This window comes from Taeniopygia guttata, chromosome 4 (genome assembly GCF_048771995.1).
Source record: "Taeniopygia guttata chromosome 4, bTaeGut7.mat, whole genome shotgun sequence".
Taxonomy (NCBI): Eukaryota; Metazoa; Chordata; class Aves; order Passeriformes; family Estrildidae; genus Taeniopygia; species Taeniopygia guttata.
Window position 1 is genome coordinate 31,273,764 of NC_133028.1, and position 16,380 is coordinate 31,290,143.

General features: G+C 38.7%; 1 protein-coding gene across 23 annotated transcripts in view; it reads left to right on the forward strand.

The window, feature by feature from the left end:
* The first annotated feature begins 1,317 nt into the window (after positions 1 to 1,317).
* Positions 1,318 to 16,380, forward strand: part of SORBS2 (sorbin and SH3 domain containing 2) — a 152,469-nt gene continuing 137,406 nt past the window's right edge. For 13 of the 23 annotated variants that reach the window (XM_072928277.1, XM_072928280.1, XM_072928286.1 and 10 more), the window contains exon 1: positions 1,510 to 1,649. The gene's annotated coding sequence lies outside the window, so the exon portion shown is untranslated. Of the gene's footprint in view, positions 1,650 to 1,672; positions 2,054 to 11,936; positions 12,059 to 16,380 lie in introns of those variants that run through there. The other 10 variants (XM_072928310.1, XM_072928284.1, XM_072928305.1 and 7 more) reach the window with 6 other exon arrangements.

The following is a 16,380-nucleotide window of genomic DNA, read 5'->3' on the forward strand; positions in this document are numbered from 1 at the left end:
GTAATGCAGGCTGGTTTTGTTTTAATTAATGGTATGTAAATAATTACTTCAGTAGTTTAATGTTTTCCAGGCAAAAGCTTCAGAATTGGGTTGCCAAATCAGCAGACATCCTTTTTTGATCAAAAAGTAGTGTTGAACAGTAGTCATGGCACCAAAAGTATGTGTTTGAGTCACGGGAGCAGTGAGTACTTTCACCGGCTGCTGGAACAGACTCTTAGCCCCAGCTGCAGTTTGAGAGATGTGGACATCCACCCCTCTTTTTTAAGAAGGCTAAGAGACAATGAAACAAAACTAAACTAGCATTTGTGTTGAAACACCTATTTAAATATACTGGAATGTTTCAGCTCCAACACCTCAGAATTGTAAACATAATTTACTTGTTTCCTTGTGAGCCCCTCCCAGGTCACTTTCACAGAGCTCAGTACTTGCTTTCAGAGAAACTTAGACAAGGAAAAGAGGAGGAAGATGCTGAGGGAAGAAATGTGTAAAATCCACTCAAGTGGACCTTAGTTCTCTGCCCAGGACTCCACAGTGACACCACTGCCCTTGGATCCTGAGAGCAGCAAATTCACTTGGAGGGGTGGAGCAGCAGAGCTTTGTCTACAAGTAGTATTCAGAGGTGAAAAATCTGCTGTAGTCCTTGGAAAGTATAATTAAACAGGGAAATGCAATCTTTTCATATATGTATGTAGGGAGCGCTGTTTAATCATATATATATCATATTAGTTCATATATGTATCAATCCCCGCTAACAGCTGGGACGGTCTGATCAATACGCAGAACTCTTGGGTATGAAATATGCAAAATGCTTGCTTAGATACATTTAATGCTTCTAAATATACTTTTTGAGAACTTTAGGCTGATGGGTGTTGCATGTGCTCTCTATCTTATATTCCTGTCTCCTTAGGCAGTTGAGATACAAGTTTGTGACAGGTCATGAAGGGCAGAAAAATTCTTCACAAATGTCTCCTTTTCTTCCTACGTCTAACTGAAATGAAAAAAAAAAAGAAAAAGTGTTATTCTAAGTAGAATAAAATTGGTTTACATGGTGATTGCGATGCACAATCTTAGAAAGTCATCTAATAAGCGTCAACCCTTAACCAATGTGTTTATGACCACTAGGAATTGTGATGTCAGGGGTTAGGTTACTGTGAATGAGCGGGGAGTTAGGTTTTATTGTTGAAAAACCACACGACTGTTGTATACCGGTTATCCCTAACGTCTATTTCCTAAGTAAGGACGATCCCTAATGTCTATTTCCTAAGTAAGCGCCCTGAGTACCTATACAGCGCCTTGTCAATTTTGGGGCTTCAGTCTGGCGCACCGGAGGCGCTTCCGCGGCCGCGTTCACACGGTGCTTTGCAGCCCCCGGGCGCGGGTCGCTCTGGGCGCTGCCGCATCGCCGCTCGGCGCGGGGCGCGGGGCCGCGGCGCTCCGCGGGCGCGGTGCCGGGGCGGCCGGGGCGGGCCGGGCCGCTGTTGGCTGTTGCCATGGCTCCGGCAAGCCGGGGGAGCCCAATGGGCGCTCTGCGGCGGTGCCGAGGGGACCAGCCATTTTGCTTATGGAAAACAATGTGACATATTATGCTGTGCTATACCGGGGAATAAACAAAAATCCCGTCGGGGGACGCAGAAGAAACGGGCGTGCGAGTGAGTAATCCCGGCGGCAGAGCGGCTCGCGAGCTGCCATTTTGACAGGCTGGCGGCTGCCGCTGCCGCCGCTGTCGGGGGAGGTGGAATGCGGGGCGATAGTGCTGCATATCTGCTGTCAGGAGCGGAGCGGGGGTCTGTCGTGTGAAGGCAGGGCTCCTCCGCAGTGCTGTCTCGGCAGCTCGCTAGCCGCTCGCAGCGGAGCCGGCTCCAGGACAAGGGAGTCGCCGGTGCCGCTCGCAGCGCGGCAGGCGGCGGGCGCGGCGCTGCCTGGAGCAGGTGTGCGGCTCGGCCCGGCCCGGCCCGGCCCGGCGCGGCTCCCGGGCTGCCCCGCCGGGCGAGCGGCTGCCGCTGGACTCGGCCACAAAAAGGAGCCGCTCTGCGCCTCGGCTGCTGCGGGAGAGGTACCTGGGCACGGGCTGGTGCGGGTCAGGGGCACAGCTGGGCACAGCTTCGTGCGGGAAACAAGCTTCTCCCGGTGTCTGTGCCTTGGGGTTGGCTTTGCTCGGTGGCTGGTTTAGAGTGCTTGCTGAATTCATTGATCTGACTGCGTTGTCCTTAAACGTTTCGGTGTGAGTGGTGTTCCATATGGTTGCTGATTCAGAAGGATGCTTCTAAGAGATGATTAAGTTTTTAGTAAATAATTCTACTAAAAGGCAAGGATTTTTTTTTTTTTAGATTATCATTATGTTTTTTATTATCAGCATAGCGTTGGTGAAATAAAATATTACAGAACTCCTGAGCATGTTTGCCTTACATCACAGAGTTCATCACTAGTGGATTCCATGCATTGTGTTCAGCCTCAGTGTTAGATTTAAATTGTCCAACTGCTGCTGTGCAGTATGTAGGTCATAATAAAAAGCAGCTTTTTCACTAGCTTTCAATGGACTGCATGCCCCAGTGCTGTGGTTGATTAGTTTGTGGTACTTGTGCTGTTAAGAGTAGTGGTATTAAAGCCAGCTCACACCTCCTTTTTAAAGATATCGCACGTTCCGTGCTAGACAGAGCACAACACACCCATTGTGTCCCTCCGTTTGGCGTTAAATAAAAGGAAGGAAACGAGCACTCCACATGGAGCACCAAGCACATTAATAGCGCAAGACGGTTAAACTTTTATTAAACAATCCTAGGGATTCTGAGATAATCTACTGAAGGTAGATACAATAAAAACACTTAGATGTATATAAGGAACTAGTAGGAATGGGAGAGGTCTTCTGATAGGGACTATGTGTTAATGCTGTAGATTTTCAGTGCAAAATGAATTGTTCCGAATAGTTATTAATCACAACATATTTGCTGTAGTTAAACCTAGGTCAATAACACCTCAATCCCTCAGGACAGATAACGTTTCTATTTAAAGTACCATTTTCCATGCTACCAACTATATTCTTATGCATTAATGCAATTTCTGAATTCTCTTATAATGAAATGCATTAAATTATTCTGAAAACTGATCTAAATATTCTGATTCACTTTGCATCTATAGAAATTAAGATTATATTTTGGTCTTAAGATTTCTTTAATAATTATGTGGATTTAAATCCCACTGAGATGAGCCATTTGTTTGGACAGTTGGGTGGGCATGAGATCAAGAATTCAAGGTCTGGTATCTTTATAGTTAAATTAGTAACCATCACTCTGTAACTAGGAGCCAAATTCCAGTGTTGTTTCTGTATATATCCTGCAAAGTCATTTGAACAAGCATGATCAGCAGCTATCCCTCAAGTGAGATATTGCATTTTGAAACAGCAGTATATAATTGAATTGCTACTATGTGTTCTCCCCATTAGAAAAGCTTATTGAACCATTTCAGGATTCTGTTTTTTGGTGAATGCACACACACCAACTTCTTTATGCCTCTGTGTAGGGGTCACACAATAAATGGTTTAGAGAACTGCCTTCATCTGTGATCTAGAAAGTGGAATGTGCCTTTACAGTGTGGTACTGCATGAATATTTATGATTGAATCTGTAATTATGAGGAAAATTATAAACAAGCAGAGCTAGTATTTAAGATGTTGGTAAGTCTTTAACAAAGAGGGAGATTTTATTACAACAGTAAGAAACATGGATGTAGCGGTATACAAAGTAAAGGATTTTGCAGTTCAAGGTGAATTGATTCTCACTGTGGATTCTTCTCATTATGAAGGATTTATGGTTTGAGGAAAACAAGTGAAGACTAGCAATGACTAATCACTAAACAGTGTGCACCCATTAGGTGGTAAAAGATGCATCTCATTAGTTGGTATTATTTAAACCAATATTCTGTGCTCTTTCCATTCTGCTTTTCCCCTTTTTTTATTTTTCTCCTATCAATTCCCAGCTTCCCTCTGCTTCCTTACTGTGTCTTTGGCAACATCTGATCCCATCAGAGCTATTTGTAAATCAAATCGGTGACTGTCAGTAGTGGTCATGGAGGTACTGCAATCGAATCTGATGTGGAGGAAGAATTTAAATGAGTTAGGGGTAAGAAACAGCAACTAAGTAATGAGCGTATCCAGTGCAAACAAATTCCACATCATGTAAGTTTTAAAGGCCTAGAATTGGGTCACTAAATGTAGAAATCAAATGGGCATGCATGGAGAGGGACATTTTTCCTCTCATGATGATTTGACGTGTAGTTATAAACAGAAGGTTTACAAGAAGACTTTGACAATAATATGACATAGGACAAATTGGAAAGCTTGGTGTTAGAAATGGTAGCATAGAGTTCTAGTTGAAGTCTAGAAGGTTTTCAGGTTTCAGTGGAGCCATGGTCTTCATCAAGAGGTGATTATGCATTATTGGAAAGCCTCTAGGTTATCCAAAGTCAGGCTCTCTCTTGGTCAGCAGAGATGTAAATAACATCAGCTGTCATGCTTTAACATTACAGTTGCTTCAAACATTTTTTAGACACATGACCTTAGAAGGTGACTCTGGGTCCATGTGTAGCTCTTAAACAGAATACCAACAAAAAAACCCAAGCAGATTAATCCTAAAATGCAGTGTCGTAGTAGCAGGTGCACATAGTAATAGAAATAAGAGACCAGGATGACCGAAGGAGGTAAAATGAAGTGGTCTAACAGCTTATTTGGCATGCTGTTTGTTTAAAATAATCAGGTTTGAGCAAACAATGATAAGCATCAACCAATCATGGGTGTGTAGAGCACAGTAACCTTATAAGAGCTAGTGTGGAAATGTGTTGTCTATCCTCAGCCTGTGGACTCTTCTCAGTGTACTTACATACATGACAAACGTGTGAGCAGCAATACGGATGGGATGTGCCCAGGGAAGATGCTCAGGTATCGAGTTAGGGTATGCTGTATGATGTTACACTGTGAAATGGCTGAATGTCACTTCTGCACCAGAAGGATCAGGTATTGAATGTAACACATCAATTATGTGGTTGTGTCGGGAGTGCACAGCCTCCATCAGATGTGACCTTGGAACTGTACTTCTGCTCTGGTGAGGCTGTCTGCACAAAAATAGAAATAAAAATTGTCCATTTCTAGCTGTTTGTAAACTGGAATTGTATAAATGTATACTTTGTTGTTGTGCCCTACTGCTCTGATACCAGTCCTTTCTCATGTCATTATTTCCTATTGGATTAAGCATGTTACTGTCCTATGTAGCATGTAGTTTCTTATAGGAGAGAAGACTGTGCCATAGATGCTTTGTGTTCATTTTATTCAAATAGTCTTGTGTCTTTTCATGAAAGTGTTTTGACAAAAGCTGACCTTTCTGAAATTATGAAGCTTCTTAACATTTAAAAGCTAAAACAAAAACTAGAAGGACTTTCAAAGGCACTGATGTAATGGAAAAGTTTATGTATGGAAGGGAAAAAGGAGAGAAGTAAGTACTTAAAAGGCAGCATGTATCTTTGAGTAAAGGCGTGCTAGTTGATGATATTTTAGATATATTCCTGCTTTCAGTGGTTTTGAAGCATGTAATGTATTTTTCTGTTCAGATGTATTGTTCCATAACAGTGATACATCATAGCTAATGCTGCTGTGAAGTAGGAAATTCCAAAGGCAGACCCTTTTCTTCTGTTATTGCTAACTTCTTTCCCTAAATAGATTGATTTTTTTTAGTCTTTCTGTACTGAATACAGATAGTGTTCTGACTCATCCACCCTTAAAAACCTCACCAACCACCATCAGGGGGTTGAATATCACAGATGTGGTTCTGTGTTCTTAAGTAACCTGAGTAACATAGTGCACTTTTAAAGAGGCAGTGCTGAAGGTCCTCAGTCTCAAAGAATAGTGGGGAAAAAACACCCTAAAAGGAAAAGCAAACATTCTTCCTCTCAATCGTTACTATGATCAAACTATACACCAAACTTTTTCATTAGCCTTTTCATAAAACAGCTGTTAAATAATGCTAAGAGATAGAATAATCAAGACTCTATTTCTTTTGAGGGTACTTGTCTAACATTTTATGTGCAAGTATTAAAGCAGTGTACAACTGAATTCTTTGACAAATACCTAAAACTATCCTTAGTTTATCAGCAGTGGCTTAAATTTATCTGCAAGCATAGCAGCTTTATTTTTTTGCTTCTTCAGGACACAAAAAAATATGCAGGAATTCATGATGAAACCAAATGGAAATGGAATCAGTAACTGCAGTTCTCACAGCTGAAAATCAGATTCATTGAAGTTTATGAAAACAGTAAAATGCCTTGATTTCTAAGGATTTCATTTGGTTGTGGGATCATGAGTTATGCTAAGCAGAAATCAGTAGTTGTGACTGAAGGTCAAAATTAGGTGGAAGGGGCTTTGTGTTTTTTCAACCAGTTTAAGAGTAACATGTCGGTTTCTTGTTGTATGGTTTTTGTGAGGTTTTTTTGGTTTGTGTTTTTATTTGGTTGGATTTTTGGTTGTTTTTTTTTTTTTTCCTTTTCTGAACAGCACCAATAGGTGAAATCCCAGTTCAAGCAGGCAGCAAGGCTGAAAGCTGGCTGTAACCTTTCCTAAGAGGCTTAGGTTGGATGGTGTAGTCTGTGATTGGAAGGTGTAGGTACTATGTCGAGAGCAGCACAGCCACAGAGAGTTCTTGTCAGCATGGTGCCATATTGTCTGAGGACTCCTAATTAACCATAGCCTGAACATAAAGCTTCATCACCACAGTGTACCTTGAGTGCTATAGTGTTTAATAAAGCCACATATCTCTCCTTGGGATTAACTTGCTGAAAACTAATAATTTGTCAGAGTTTAGTTTAGCAAATGGTGGGGTGGAGGAGGCTATCCAAGATTCAGTTATCTGTATCAATTCTGATGTCTGAAAAATGCATGAACTAGAAGTCATATGTTACCACAGAGGGTCTCTGTACATATGAACAGTATTTTCACTACTTGAAGTCACTACAAGTGAAAAGTAGTGATTCAGGCAATAGAACAAAGCATGGGTTAGATAAATTGGGTGCTTTGACTGTCGTTTTACTTTTAATGGTATTTTTTTCTTAATAATGAAAAATTAGACATGACTATAAAATAAAATTGATCTTAATTTTTAAAACATAAATAAATATGCATAAACATTTATAAAAACATAAATGTAATCTGACATGTTGCCATCAAGCAGGTGCAAAATGACATTTGTAAGATACTATATGCCTGTTTCTCACTGAATTTTGTGTTCATTTGAGAACTTCAGATTCTCTTATCTCTTGATATGAGAGCTTTTCTAGTACATTGGACTATGATGAATAAGGAAGAGTAAATAATTGGTATGAGGCAATTACTCGTTGGCGAGAATGACAAAAAATTGTATCTCATGAAGGTTCTTTAGTAAACAGCACAGGATGTTTTGCTCTCTCCAATAAAGCAACCATCATGGACCTTCATAAAAGTCGGTTAATGGATTAGATGACCCAAGTTTGTTGGTATTTCAACTGCTGTTTGGAATATCATGTGAGTTTTCAATTTCAGAATGTTTCGGCCTTTGAGACAATCATAAATTTTAGGGATTGGCCTAGGTGAAGTATACAATAAACAATTCTCTTTTGAACATACAGGTCACACCACTGAGGTTTATGTATTTTGTGTTTTGTGCTTGTTAAAATCTTACATAGTTATGGTCTGATCTAGGTATCAACCTTGTATTTTCTTTCTTCCCACTAACAGTGAAGATATTAAAGTAAAGCAAGCAGTAGGAACCCAAAGGGGTGCCAGTGCAAAACACTGGGTATGTTTCATTTCATTCATATATTAATCATGTACGTCACACTGCTCCTTCTAGCCAGTTATGCAGTTATACATTTTAATAAGCAAATTCTGACAGAAGACAGCAGTTGCCAGCGCAAATTTAATTTAATTTAGGTTCTGGTGAATTTCTAATGTACAGGGGACTCTAAACAGTGACATTCTCCAGATAATCAAATTCATGGTAATTGCAGTTTTTCTTTTGGAGAAATCTGTATTTGTTAGGAATCTGAAGGAAATAATTATTTCAGTGTGACTGATGCAATGAAATGGTTTACTTTGAATAAGTAAAATATAAAAGAGGCTAATGAAATGAAGTGCTACTGTATGAGAGCAAAACAAAAGGGTGACAGGTTTGACAGTAGAATAAAGACCAAACCAAAGGCTTTGTTTTGACATACATACAGATAATCAGGCAAATTCAAGTCTTTTAAGAGACCTCTTCTATAAGGGTCACTTTACAGATATGGATCATGTAATCTGAGCCTTGCAGATTATCATTCTACTTTTAAACAAGTACAAGAGAGAGGTTTTTAATTCCTTATTTGCATAGCTGTAGATTTACACATTCACATGTTTTTGCCATTGGCATTTGAGTCACAAATGACTGATTTATTGTCTTGAGCAAAGGCCGAATTCTGGACACATTTTTAACTGTCAGGACTGCAAAGTCTACAAAAATTGTTTGAAAGCTAGCACCTGTTTTAATTAATGCATACAAAGCAGTAGGAGGATCCCTTCCAGCTTGAGGAAATGCTTCTCTTATGAGCAAGACAATAATTATTGCATAGATGGTATGCTAAATTTATTCAGGTGTGAATTTGTTTTTTGTTATATTTAGTGGTGAAATTATCTTAAACATAATTCTCTAAATCAGTCAGTCACTGCTTAGATAAAAAACACAAATTAAAATAAACATGTCAGTAATAGCTACAGAAAGTATAGCAGGGTCGAGTTCTCTTTGCAGTAGGTGCTGAACACGAAAGATGGAACAGGCTTGATGCAAAGGTGAAGTGAAAAGCAGGTTTATTAACAGCTGGCTTTGACCTCTGCTTGACTACAACACCAGTGCTTTCTTGATTTCCTGTAGCAGAAATGAAAATATAACGGGTGTCTGATGAAGAAGTATATAGTAGCTTTGTAGATGAACTTGGGGAGTGTTCTTATGATAAAAGATTACTTCTACTTATGAGTGGATGAAATGCATGTGGGAAAATTTGAGCAGATACTGTGAAGAGACTTTTGGGAGTTGCAAGAGGAGACAGGAAAAGAATTTAAAAAGTGCTTGAAAGGGAAAAGATAGATATAATTGCTGCAGTGACAACACAATGAGCTATCTATATGTGCCCTCTATTCTGGGGCAGGGACAGCTGCAGTGGCTTCAAACAAAAAAAACTTAGACTGGTCTCATGGGTGCATCTTGCATAGATCAGAACATGTTACTTAAAACCGTGGGTTCAGATACTGTAGTTAAATTGTGTGTTGACAAGAGGCTTAAACAATAGCATTCCTCATGGGGGACCAAAACAAAATCAGAAATCAGATTTCAAAAGTTCTGTGGAGAAATCATTCCTCCCAGGGAAAGCTACAATACATGCTCAGAGTGAAGGGGAAAAAGGTGTAAAGAAACATGAGTCAGTTCCTTGAGGAGTTAATGTACTTGAGCATTCAAGGGTGTTTTTGGGATTTTTATTTTTAAAAAACCCCAAAAAGTCATGTTTCCATTCTAGTCAAATCTCCAAGCTATACAGAGTGTGCAAGGGCAAGGTATAGATTTAATTTTTTTTAATTGATTTTTAGTCTTCATATGCATACATCTGAAATTTTCAGATTTGAAAACAAATTTATCTCCTTCTGTGGTTTTATTCTTTATGTTGTATTTTATTCTTGGGAGACCCAAATGGATGAGTCCTGTCCCTTTACAGGCACTTCAGATGAAGCATTAGAAGTCTGCATTTTCAATGTGATTACCCATTATGGAAATGGGATTCTCTCTCTCTAGCTGTCCTGCATCAGCAATAGAATAATGCAGTTTTGAGGGTGAGATCAGGTGGTAAGTGTCGGAATCTGGGGTATTGATGATTCTGAGATTGTAAAAAGTCTCTGTCTTTCTGCCCCGTTGCCAAAGAAGAAGCCATAATTCGTCTGTGCTGGTTTCAAGGTTGTTTATTCTGTTTATCTCTAACATGTTCTGCTGCCCTGCCGCAGGTCTGTCCTGCAGGGCAGCGTGTGGGGCTCTGCCCCCAGTGGGGTGTTACAAACATTATATACCAGAAACTACCTGTGCTGTATTTATAATAATGTGCTAATATCTATCACCTACGTTGAACAGTGTGTCCCAGCCTAAACCAATAGAAAAATGCCAACACTACAGTGAAACATGGAGGGCAAAAGAAGGAGAAAAAGGACAAGACACACCCAATTTCCTCCATCTTGTCCCCTTTGAACCCCTAATTTAGAATCCTAAAATTTTAGTTTTGCACCCGTGCCACACTTAATTATTACTCTTATCAAACACTCAGAGCTTGTAATTAATCCTGTAAGATTGAAAACTCTTTTCCATGGACAGAGATCAGAGACAGTGTCTCTGGGGGCTCTGTACAGGGGGGTTCCAGACCCCTGCCAGGGTCCCAGGCCCTCCAGGGCAGCCAGAGGGAAGCCCTGGATTCCCACAGTAAGGATCTTTAATTTCTGTCCCTTGGTTTTGCACCAAATAGTTTTAACTGGGACAAAGTCTGTTAGAATGTTGGTGGGATAATTCGTGTGTTTTGCTTTATACAGTAGTGTATTAGGTCTGCAAATGTCTTTATGGAAAATGTCCATTTCGCAGTGTATTACTTGGTTTTAAAATTAGGAGCTGAGCTGGAGCTTGGAGGTAGCTTGAGTTCAAATATGACTTGAAAGAATAATTATATTGCAAGCTTTCTTGTGTGTCATCCTGTCAAAAATATGTAATTCTACTGTCATCTTCAGTATTGTATATATTTTAGTTAGAGTTCTATGGACTTCATCTTCCAGTATGTTTAGGAACAGTTTCTCTTTATAGTCATTAAAACTGTGGGGTTTTTTCTGAACTAATTGCAGATAATGCTGTGAAAATTTCACGTTCAATACATAAAATTGTTAAAACACACTAATAATATATGTAATTTAAATCTTCATAAAAGAAACAACTTCTTTTGAATTCTGGACTTATTTTCTCTGGTGATGACATGTGGATAGTTTTTGCTAAGGACTTTCTTAAAGAGCTAAAAGGATTTTTAGCTTTGTTTTGCCCAGAAGCAGATAATTTTTTAAATTAACTTTTTTAGGGATAGGTTTAGAACTGTACTCTGTGGTCTCTACCCTTTTGGTGGGTACAATAAACAGTTGTAAAATTTTTACCCTTATGTTTGCAAAATTGTGAAATCTAACTTCTTGTTTCTCATAATCCTAAATTAGTATCTTAAGCTGTTAAGTGCTGAAATGATGATTCAAGTTTGGCCTGGTGAGAATCTGGTCTGAATAATATTTTTGAAAGCAAGGGCGTGACTTCAAGGCAGTTGTTCATCTGTGACTTACCTCAAACCTGGGTGTTTTCTTTACCAAGACATATTCTAAACAAGGAACATATAAAGGTTTGCTGGAAGAGGGCAATGAGGAATTTAGCAAAATTACACAAATGATATTATTATAGACTTTTAGTATTTTTGAAAGCTCTTATTGATATTTTCTGTCTTTGAATGCAATGGTAGGAATGATCACTGGATTAATTAAAGTAATTACAGTAAATGTGTGCTTTTAAAATACCATTGAAATCCAACTTAGCATCCAACTTTTTTGCTGTTCTAGCTTCAGGTTCAGCCCAAAGTGCCTTTTGAAGAATACTGGAAAGATTTACATAAAAGATGAAAAAAAGTGTTGCACTTATGTTTATTTGTGTCCCTTGATATAATGATTTTCTTATTGTCATTACTTACATCAGCATTTAAGTCTTACTATGATTAGTAAGATCTGGGCTGAAAGTGTTGGCATCATCTTGAATGAATCTGCTAACCTTATTTACAGTGTATTTATTACTGGAAATAGCTTCATGTGTTTATATACACAAATTTTATCATATTTTGCAGATGTTCTGTTAGATAAATAGTCCTACCTCTTAAAACTCGATGAGCATCAGAAGTCATGTTCAAATTGTGCTGTGCATTTCAGCTTGGAATCCTGCAAATGCTAACCAGATTTGCAAACTGAGGTCAGTGCAATTGTGTTGTTTTTTTCATCTTAAACGTTCTGTGCTGTCTGTATCAGACACACCTGTGAGTTTGATATGTCACCATCAAATAAGGCTAAGCAGTCACTAGCTTCAAGGAGGAGGAATCAGGAAATAGAGATGTCTTTGTGTTGTCATTTCAAAGGCAGCAATGTTTCAATGCTGCATCATAAAAAGATTTTGTTTTGACTTCTTTAGGTGTAGATCACATAAAAGTTAGCATAGAGATTTAATTTTTTTATATTTCAATGCTACTTCTCTTTTAAAAAGTGCTATTAAAATGATTTGCACTACCCAACTTATGGACAGTTTAGACTTTGATCTTAACTCACGTGTTTCTAGTTCATGCCATCCATCTATCGTAAGCTGATTTTGTTATAAATAACCAAAAGCTGTACAGACTCTGTGTAAAACTATTAGTGATTTCCCCCCTCTGTTGTTGCCCTCTGGTTTCAAGCTCTAGTCTTCAGATAACTATCAGTCACATGTAATTTTTTTTCACCCTGCTGATCAGAATATAAAGGCTGAAAAAATAACATCAAATGCTTTTCCCATGTTCTCGTTATGAGCAATTTGTTTAATTGCTGTAGGAATCAAATGTCCCCGAGCTTAAATTTTAAGTCAATGGGTTCAAAGCAGAAATCAAGGCAAGCAGAACACAAGCAGTTTAATGTGTTTTTGGACACTAAATTTGTAATAATTAAACTTCTGCTAAGATATGTCTGCTGTCTACTTTTAATGTCTTTATATACAAGCCTGTAATTTGACAACTTTTTTATCTCTACCTTCTCCTTTGGGAAGTAAGATAGAAAAGTGTGTGATTAGCTATTCTGTATACATTTTGTAGAGAAAATTTACCTTTCAACTTCTCAATTTTGTTTTTAGGTTAAGCTTTCAAGCCACTTTAGAAGCAGAGGATACCACAAGTCACTGACTTCATCCTTCAGGTTTTTTAAGTGCAAATGTGCACAAGTCTATTGTTGCTTGTAGTGATCAGTTGTCTAAGGGTTAAAATTGAAATTTTCTGTTTTGAGCAGTTATTTCATCAAGCTATTGAACAATAAACAGCCTTAAGGGGAAAGAAGGGTCTTTTGAGCTGTTATTACTAATAGGCAGAGGAATTTGATAAACAGAGGATGTTAAAGTTCTGAGGAAGTAAACAATTTCTAGGAAGGGAAATCCACCTTTCCTTGCGTTTATTTTTTAAAGAGAGGAAACTACCTAATAGGTGTAAAATTTCATGGATACAAAATAGGATACCTACTTCAGATTATGTTACCTTTGACTTTGATGTTACATATCTTCAGAACACCTCTCCCAACCTTCTTCTGTGCAACTTCGGCCACCTTAGATTTATGATATGACACAGTTGCTTCTTCATCTACTCAGTATGCAAAATATCTATAGTCATATTGGTCCAGCTTTCAGTTTGTTACTGTTTAAGAATATTTTTAAGGATCTTTTCTCTCCACATTTCTGGGTGGCACTGGCCTTTGTCATATGAGGAGGCCATCTCCTTAATGGCCTCATTTTCCTAAGGAATACTCACTGCATCTTATAAAATGTGTAGTTATACTGGCTACTAAAAACAGAGATAGCAAAGAAGTCTTGTTTTAGAGTTGTCTCTGTAGGCACCCTTCCTTTTGGAAGAATTTTTCCATTCAGGGAGAAAGTTTGTGGTGGAAAATATGGCTGCAGTTTTGAATTCTTTATTACTGATGTTCACTGATCAGCACTGGAAGCTTATGGATGGAGAAGAATTAGGAAATTTCTAAAAATTCTTAAAGTAATGTCACCCATGGTGACGGTGCTCTTCTTGTCTCTGTTATTTGCCACTTAAATCAGGGTCAGATTCTGTTAGCTGAAAATTTATTTCTGACCTACAGATAATTCAACACAGAGCAATTAACTAGCAGCACAACTGTAACATCCTGCCTTGAGTATAGCAAATATCAAATTGTCTTTCTTCAGCTAGGAAAAGCATGAATATAGTTCAAACAAATGTTTCAAACTAATAGCCTGTTCTGCAATTAACAGCCCTGTAAAGAACACAAACAGTAAGCAAAAACTGTGAAAGAGCTCTTATTTTCACTTAGCTGAAGCAATACATGATAGATGGCTACATTATAATATGCCTCTGTTAACAAGAAGACAAAACAAACACAAGCTCAGCACTGATTTTCTCAACCATTCTTCTCATGGGCTAGGACTAAGTGGGGTATGGAGTATCCACTGGTGGGTGTTGGTATTATGCTTTAACTCCGCCTTTGGGAGCTGTAAAACTTCCTGGAAACCCTTCCTGGAGTTCATTTCCCTCCAAGCTACTAGGATGAGGACTTTTCAAATCTTTGGGGAAATTATGATCTTCAGGAACAAAGAAATTTGAACAGGAAGGGGTCCGTTTTCTGTTCTAGGAGCTTCCTGTTGAGTGTGCTACATTGTACTGCAGAAAGGAGATTTTTGTAGGCAGCAGGAGCAGGCTTGGTAGGCTCAGGCAAGCAATTGTGTCGTGGTGAGCTTTGTCTGACTTCAGCTGTTTCTATTATGTCAATATAGTATGTTGCCATTAGAGGTAGGAAACATAAATACAAATGTTGGATTGCCAAAAACCAGCTATTGCCTTTGAAATCAGATTAATGGGGGGAAAAAAAAAGAGATAACAGAAACATTCTAGACTCTGGTAGTATTACTTTGTACTCTAAAATGCTGAAGAGTTATCTCTTTAGGTTGTGTTTTCAGTTGATGGATCATAATAGTAAATTGAATAGACTGACTAAAGGAACACTGATGGAAAGATAGTTCTCTTCACTGTTGTTTGACTTTAGTGAGAGGTTTTGTACTCATTTGAGACAACATGTGCTCACCATAGGGTTCAGTGCTTGAAAGCTTCTGTTACAGTAGCTCAGCTGTTTCCTACCTTCTATGTTATAAGAGAGAACATTAAAATTACTTAATTTTTAAAGCTAAGGACAGTTTTTCATATAGGTCCCTTATTTTTTTATTACTAGCCTGGCAGCTTAGCAAATTGGCAGAAAACCATTGTGTTAATTATTGAGAAGCCTAAATTCCTTTGTGGATTTAGTCATGGTAATTGGAATAGAAGCTCAATACAGAGTGCGGAGGTGTAAAGCTGACCTGGCCATAATCTGGTGGTTTAAGAAATAGCAGAATGGTGTCAGGCCTTGTGTGCTCTGTAACATAAGTCTTTGTGAAGCGGAAGGAAGGATTTGAGACTTGTGTTACTTCTGTGGATTTCTTTTTCCTTACGTGGACCAGCAGCTTGAGAGTGGCAGCTGCACACAGGATCATGGCCCCAGAGCCTGCTGATGGCAGTTCTCCCTTGAGAAGTGAGCACAGTTTTATCCATAGATAACTCTGGGAAGGTGTTAGTGTTTCAGAGTATATTGCTCAGGTGTAAATATTTCAGAGTAACTGAAGGCAGTTGCTCAAGCTTTCCTTTCTCCTAGATAAGTTTTTTCTTTCTTAAGCTTATGAGAGAGAGCCCAGTTCTTGCTCTGTGATTACTCTGTGAAAGAGGGCCAGTGTCCTCAAAAGACCAGACAATAGCATGACACTTGGGTTTTGTCACGGAAGTGTGAGATGCGACTATAAATCCTTCTGAAAGTTTAATCCAGGTTTTCCATATCCATGGCAGATGTTTTAATCTCCATCAGTGAAGTGTTTTTAAAAATAACATGGTGGTTTTGAGAAAGAGTGAAAAAAACCTGAGAACATCTTTTGGTTACTTGTGCCTCAGATTTAAGATTGATAAAACACAAGGTTGTATAGGACAGCTGTCACCACAGTAATTTCATTAAGACCAGGCATTGCTTGCTTGGTTCAGGAGGAGAATTTTAGCTGTTAAAATTAGCTAAAATTTTAGCTGCTGTTATTAAACTGTTAAAAGACATACAGACGCTTAGAAATTTGGGTGTATATATATAAAATGGATATTTTAAAAATTGCCCCTTTTCATATGGGCTCAAAAGACCCTGTTACTTGCATTGGTGAATCCTAGATTGAGAGTCCTAGCTTGTTTACATTTCTGAGGTTTAGGCCTTTAGGAAAACCCCACTCTGTAATGCCCTCAGCACCCTCCCAAAAAACAACCGCAGTCTTACACAAGAGTCAAGCACAGTCTAGCAGAAAACAGACCTGAAGGACAAATAACTTTGTACCAAGTTCTTGAAACAATGGTCTAGCAATGTATATTAAGAGTGAGATTAACAATAAGCTTCTGTTCCCCATTTCCTGAAAAGGCCTTCTCATATTTATTTTCCTGTTCATTTTTAACTGTTTGCGCT